General features: G+C 39.7%; 1 protein-coding gene across 1 annotated transcript in view; it reads right to left on the reverse strand.

The window, feature by feature from the left end:
* Positions 1–7,448, reverse strand: part of tnn (tenascin N) — a 34,603-nt gene that overhangs the window by 13,349 nt on the left and 13,806 nt on the right. The window lies entirely within an intron of this gene.

The following is a 7,448-nucleotide window of genomic DNA, read 5'->3' on the forward strand; positions in this document are numbered from 1 at the left end:
TATATGTATATATATGGCTTTTTTTTGTTTTGTTTTTATAAAGCTCAAAATTGTCTTTCATTTGAGATGCTTGACAAACATGTCTGAATAGAACCGTTTTTTTTTTTTGTTTGTTTGTTTTGATGAATATAGTCCATGTTTACTCTTGGTAGATTCATATTTGAAAAAACTTTTTTTTTACATGATACATAATACTTTTTTTTTTCTCGCTGGCTCTCTAATGAGGCGCACGCATTTCTTCCCGCTTCCTGTTCTCCTCCTGCGTTTTTGCTCTCTGTCTGTGTATCAGAGTAGCTCCAATTTTTACACATCTTCCAAAATAAAAACTATTGTTTTGGAGCTGACCAACTGGACTTTCGACGCAAATGACAAAATCTTTTCAACAAAGTGACAGAGTCCTGGAGAAGCCTCATCTGTTCGGACGACATGCATGCAGCTGGTGGTGATATGTCGACCTCTGCTATCGATCACGGACGCCAAAATTGCATATAATTGGACTTATGATAAATGGTTTCCTGTTTTTGGAATAGTATGGATCCTGGTTTAACAACGTACAAAAAAGACGGCCGCAGCTAATCTGGCCCTTGTCAGACTGCTGTCTATGTGAAGGTTTGGTTTGTGCTTGGAGGACTCAAAATCAGCTGATTTATGAGCAAAACCGTAAGTTGGAAGTGATTTGAATCGCAGGCCACCTGCAGCTTTGAGACTCGTCAGCATGAAAATGACCTTGAAGAGGCTCGTAAGCACAGACCAGTAGAATGCACACGAATCTGTCCATTTTGGACCTTGGGAGTATCAATACAGACTCAAACGCTGACAAGGAAAAAATAGTCTACCTAAACAAGTCAACCATTGTGGTTTATCTGAAACTGACTCCCCGGTTGGCCTCGAAACAGGCCGACTTATCAATTTCTCCTGGGAAATGTGTAAACTAAGGAAAAGCTTTGTCTATCGCAACCCCCCCCCACCCCCCACCCCCCTTCGGTGGAGGCTTATCAGAACTGTGCCGGCTGACCATCATCTCATCTTATCAGGACAATGGACTATCTGTTAGTGTTTCATGGACTGCCTCATTGTCAAATCCATATGTAACATGTTCATAATTGTGCTTGCTGGCAGACTTTTTTGATATCTTAAATAAAAAATAAAAAATAAAAAAAAATTTGTGTCCTGTTAGGACAAGGTATGAAAAGACCTTTTTTGTAATGCCATTATCCTTTCCTCACTGCTTTGTCCCTTTTTCTATCTAAAAAATGTATTCTGAAAAGGATAAGAGGCTGCGCTTTATAGCAGCATCTACGTGCACTCCGCCCATCTTCAGGACGACTGTACGGACATTTTCTCGTTATATCTCAGTGCAATGATAATAAAGCTTGTTCTGATTCTGATTCTGAAAAAAGCTATCCATCAAATAATGGGCTATATTTAATTTGATGCAACATTTTCAATTAATTCTGTATGCTCAGCATTTCATTTTTAATTAGATTTTTTAACTCCTAGTAATGTCATGATAGTATGGACAACATACCAAAGCCACATCCTAATAATTCACTTTTTTTTTTTTCTGCTCAGGGGTTGATTACATGACCTAACTGAAGAAAACACAGCCAAAACTTGAAAAGAATTTTATGATCTGTAGGGTCAACACACACCTTAAAAATGTTTTGTGCAACATATTCAAGACAAGGAATCAAAACAGCTTATTTTTTCAGTTTTTCTTTCATGCTCAAAGGCAGGATGGTACAGTACTTCGCATAAAGAGAAGAAATATTTAGGTCACTGTAAAGATAAAAGCAAAAAAATGGTTGAGAATATCATTTTGTAGTTTCTCAGAAAACAATGGGTAATTTCAAAATAATAAAATCAAGAGAAGAATGTAAAAATGCAACAACAATCTTCTAAGATACAATCATCACAACCCAGCCAACGGTCATATCCTGTTCACTGAACGCCACACATGAATGGCAGGAACAGATGACGTACACGGAAATGTGAAAGCAATCACCATTTATAGTTCCTCTGTGGCTTTGGGGGATTAGTGAAGGTTAGCCATGTGTCAGCATCATGAAAAAGAATTAGCAATGATGCGTTTAAAAAAAATAAAAATACAAAGAACAGTTGCATTTGTTACACAGTGTACTCCCTTCTTTGTCCATATTTTTTCTTATTGTCATTCCAGTCTTTATGATTACTCCACCTGACAGACTGCTAACCAACACTAATGTAGTTTGAAACGCTCACCTTGTGCTCATATATTCATGTAACACATAATTTTAAAAGTATATTTTCTCTGTTTAGTGTCATGAATTCTTCATCCTAAATAGATTTTGTATTCACCTGTGCATGCTTGTTTTTATGCAAGAAAGTGTTGTTTCTACAAACAAAAATTTTACATTCTGACTTTTACAGTCAGTATACTTCCTACCTGAGCCATCTGATTCATATGATAGTATGTGTTTTTTTTCTTTTAGGTCTTGCCTGCATATTTGTTCTGAAGTCATAATGTATGACTGATCTAGTTACTCTATATGTTCTACCTCACTAGCTGTGTAGCATCTGTGGTCATACAGCAGAAACTGTGGCCTTGGCCATTTGGAAAACAACTTATCCATTAAAGGTGACATGTTTGGCAAAGTCATTGACCACAGGGCTCTGAGTAACAGCCTGTCTTTTATCATTTGCAGCTTCACAGCCTCACACCCTCACTGTGCAGAAGAAGCCATACAGTATGTCTAAAGAGCCAGGAGCTAACAGGAAGCCATTCTTTAGAACATTACGACATGCAGGTCTTGTGTGCTTTGTTGGAGTCTTTTGGCAGCAACAGACTTTATGTGAAAGAATTTTGAAAGAAATTATTTATATGTAAGCAACTTCAGGTCTAACATACTGTATCCATCCATCCATTATCTTTATCCACTTCTTCCTTTTAGAGTCACTGGGGTCAATGGTGCCCATGTCCAGCCATCACTGCGCGAGAGGAGGGGGACACCCTAAACAGGTCTCCAGTCCATCACAGGGACACATAGAGACAAACAAGATAAACAACCATTCACTCACACCTAGGGATAATTTAGAGTCACCAATCAGCCTAACATGCATGTTTTTGATCTGTGGGAGGAAACCAGAGTACCTGGAGAAAAACCCGCACATGCATGGAGAGAATAACCAAGCTCCAACCAGAAAGGCCCCCAGCTGGGGTTCGATCCAGTGACCTTCTTGCTAAGAGTCAACAGCTCTACCAACTGAGCTACCATGCCGTGTTGCCCAACATACTGTATTATTCATGAAAATGTATCATTTCCTATCAAATATAGTCCTCATCATACTCAACAGATAAGGAAGTTTTACTAACAAACAAATTAAGGGAATTGTTTTATTCTTCTAACGAGGCAAATATATATTGAAAATCATAAAATATTTACAAAATTGGTAGATTTAAAAACACATATAAGTCTTAAAAAGGACAAAATGTTATATAAACATCAGGAATATATTGTGGTCTCAAATTTCTTGGTCTATTCTTAACCAAAAATAAATTGTAATTCATGATTATTGCATTGGAGGCCTTGCCATACCTATCCACACACAACCATTTTCAGAATCAGTATCGGTCACGGGAAAAACACTTGTGATATTTTACTGATTTATTTTCATACCTATGGAACAGCCTAAAGAAGAAATGGGAAGTCCAGAAAGAAAAGTCTTCTATTTGTTTCATTTGAATTAATACTTTTAACTTTTTTTTTTTTTGCTTGAATAAAAATTGTTGACTTGTACAATTTAAAAAAAAATACACATCAAATGTGATATGTTCGGGGTCAAGATTGTATAGGGCATATCAGCAGCATATTTAGGCATCTGTTAAATATCAGGATAGAAGAAATGAAATGCCTACCATTCCTTGAAGTAATGCATATCACCCACTGTCTGCCTATAACAAAGATTATCTAATAGTTCTCAGCTACTGGCACACTAAATTCAAATATGATATATCTATAATGGACTGAATTATAGCTGTTTAGTGTTTTCAAAGGTCAGTTGGCTTTGGTGGATGGCACGGTAGCTCAGTTGGTAGAGCTGCCGCTTCTCAGCAAGAAAGTCAACGGATCAAATCCCAGCTGGGGGCCTTTCTGGGTGGAGTTTGCATGTTCTCTCCGTGCATGTGTGGGTTTTCTCCGGGTGCTCTGGTTACCTCCCACAGAACAAAAACATGCATGTTAGCATGATTGTAACTCTAAATTAACTCCAGGTGTGAGTGAGAGATGTTGTTTGTCTCTACGTGTCCCTGTGATGGACTGGAGACCTGTCCAGAGTGTCCCTCGCCTCTCGCACATTGACTGCTGGACATGGGCACCAGTGACCCCTGTGACCCTAAATGGAGGAAGAGGGTAAAAGTTAATAGTTGGATGGAGTTGACTTTGATGAACATCTTGAATTAGATTAGCTTTAAAAGTTAAGCAGCTGTACAAGTCCATCTAATGATAAAGTTCCAATAAAATACATCCAGTGGTTCATGAGACATTTCACTAACAGATGAACAGTTAACTCACATTAGTTTATATGAAGATTTTAAGCAAAGATCTTTCCCAAGCTATTAAATGTTGAGGATCAATCACAGCTACTACCACACCAAATTTGAGTTCAATATCTGTTAAATTGACTAACTTATTGTCATTCTTGTGTTCTTAAGGTCAGATGGATTTGGATTGGAAGCCATCTTAAATGAGGTTCAAGAAGTTAACAGGTTGTAGATGTACATACAGCGATTACTTCTTTCAAGTTTCATTAAAATCTGTCCAGTGGTTTATGAGGTATTTTGACAACAGACAGACAGACAAACACAGACATAAAGAATTAATAATTTGTTTGTTTTTGCCTTTCAGTGACATGTGGAAAAAATGGTAATAATAAAGTAAAGTAAAAAAGATGGTATAAGTAAAACATTAAATGTTTGCAAATCAGTCTTCCATTGCCTCTGAAGACAAACCTTAGATTTATTCCATAATGGCAGCTATACTCAGTAATCCATTACTTTTATAACATTATATAAACGGCTTCTCTAAAACTCATTATTCTTATTTACTCTCTTTCTCTTGTTCTTTATTTTTCTATACATATTTCAAAATTTCACCCTAGATCGTTTCTGCACTGCCAACATTTAGTTCATTTTAACTTTCTTTTCTGTCTGTCATCACAACACTACCATATTTTTTCTTTATTATTGCTTGCCTGCCTGATATTTCCCATATTTTCCCCTTTGTGTTTCTTTTATCGCTCACCATTGTATACCCATGCAAGCCAGAGGCAAACAGCATGCTCGCTGAGATAAAAGGTGGCTGCGTTCTCCTTTTGCGCCATGCCAGTCATAATGAAATGAGCACAGCCACTCTGGGAAACAGAGCTGAGGACTATCCTCTTCAATCACCTCTAAGCCCTTTCGTGTTATACCTAAAATGAAGGATTGCGACTACTGTGGAGGCAAGCCACAGCCTGTCTGCTGTAGATTAGCCTCTTCACACACACACACACACACACACACACATACATACACACTCAATTACTGTACATGCAGGTGTCACGTTCATGGGGAAAAAAAAATATCATTTGCTAAGACAGGAAGCTTTGAGTACCTGTCTGGTTTCATAAGATGTAAAGGGAGTCTTGAAAACATCCCACTAAGGCAGATGACTAAAAAATAATTAAAGTGGCTCCCTGAGACTCTGAAAAATGAAGAAGCATCCAAGCAGAGACTTCTTCCTAACTAAGTATGCTGAGAATGTGGATGAGAGTGAAGATGAAGGAGTAGAGACAAGAGATAGGGACAGAAAAGGAGAATAACGAGAGACATGTTGTACCATTGCACACTGTTCTGAATGTCAAGAACAGCTTTTGACATGAAACTGACAAATGAATTCCACCTCACGTACTGAACACAACCAAAGCAACATGCTGACATCCAACATTACCAGATGGGCTCAATAAATCATGCGCCGCTCTCACCTCAACCGTCAGGAAGCATCTTATAGTCGTTTCATTCAGGTCATGTTTCCCCTCAGTGACTCTGCTCTCCACAGCTTTTAAAAACTGTCCAAATTATTAGGTAGTAAATTTCAGCTCTCTGTCACTAACCCATAATTGGTGCTCCTTGATGGCTAAATTCATTATTTTGTTATAACTGGCTGCACAGAGAAAATGATGAAAGGTTGTACAAGGAGGTGCGTCTGTGCTGTGTATGATCTGTTCGGTTTTCTTTTCTCCTTTGGGTTCTGACCAATGATTATTTATAAATGAAGTGTTGCCTTTGACTCTGCATGATATTTCAAACTCTTCTGCCTCTCAGCGAGCAGGTTGCCCCGGTTCAAATCCTGGTCCGGAGGCCTTTTTGGCATGTTCTCGCTGTGCATGCGTGGGTTTTCTCTGGGGACTCCGGTTTCCTCCCACAGACCAAAAACATGCATGTTAGGCTGATTGGTAACTCTAACTAGGTGTGAGTGAGAGAGTGAATGGTTGTTTGTCTCATTTGTCTCTATGTGTCCCTGTGATGGACTTGCAGCTTGTCCAGGGTGCCCCCTGCCTCTTACACAGTGATGACTGACATGAGCACCAGTGACCCCTGCGACCCAAAAAGGAAGAAGTGGGTAAAGAGTTTCCAGATCAGTGGCCTCAGGATTCTATCTCTGCTCTTTGCGGATGATGTTGTCCTGTTGGCCTCATCGTGCCGTGATCTTCAGCTCACACTGGAGCGGTTCACTGCTGCGTTTGAAGTGGCTGGGATGAGAATCAGCACCTCCAAATCTGAGGCCATGGTCCTCAGTCAGAAAAAGGTAGATTGCTCTCTTGAGGTTGAGAGTGAGGTTTGGCCTCAAGTGGAGGAGTTTAAGTATCTCTGGGCTTTGTTCACAATTGAAGGAAGAATGGAGCATGAGATTCACAGATGGATTGATGCAGTATCTGCAGTATTGCGGACTCTCTACCAGTCCATTATGGTGAAGCGAGAGCTGAGCTGTAAGGCAAAGCTCTCTGTTGACCAGTCAGTCTACACCTATTGTCATAAGCTCTGAGTAGTGACCTAAAGAATGAGATTGCAGATACAAGCGGTTGAAATGAGTTTCCTCTACATTGAGAGGAGCCAGTTGAGATGGTTCAGGCATCTGGTAAGGATTCTCCCTGGGCACCTTGCTTCGGGCATATCCAACTGGGACCCCAGGGAAACCCAAGACATGCTGGAGAGACTTTGTCTCTCGGTTGGCCTGGTAATGCCTTGGGCTCCTTTCAGAAGAACTGGAAGAGGTGATGTGGAAAGAGATGCCTGAGCCTCCCTGATCAAGCTGCTGCCCCTGTGACCCAACTTCGGAACAAGCGGAAGATGATGGATGGATGGATGGATGGATGGATGGATGGATGGATGGATGGATGGATGGATGGATGGATGGATGGATGGATGGATG

Source organism: Nematolebias whitei, chromosome 9 (assembly GCF_014905685.2).
Source record: "Nematolebias whitei isolate Nwh7 chromosome 9, NemWhi1, whole genome shotgun sequence".
Lineage (NCBI taxonomy): Eukaryota > Metazoa > Chordata > Actinopteri > Cyprinodontiformes > Rivulidae > Nematolebias > Nematolebias whitei.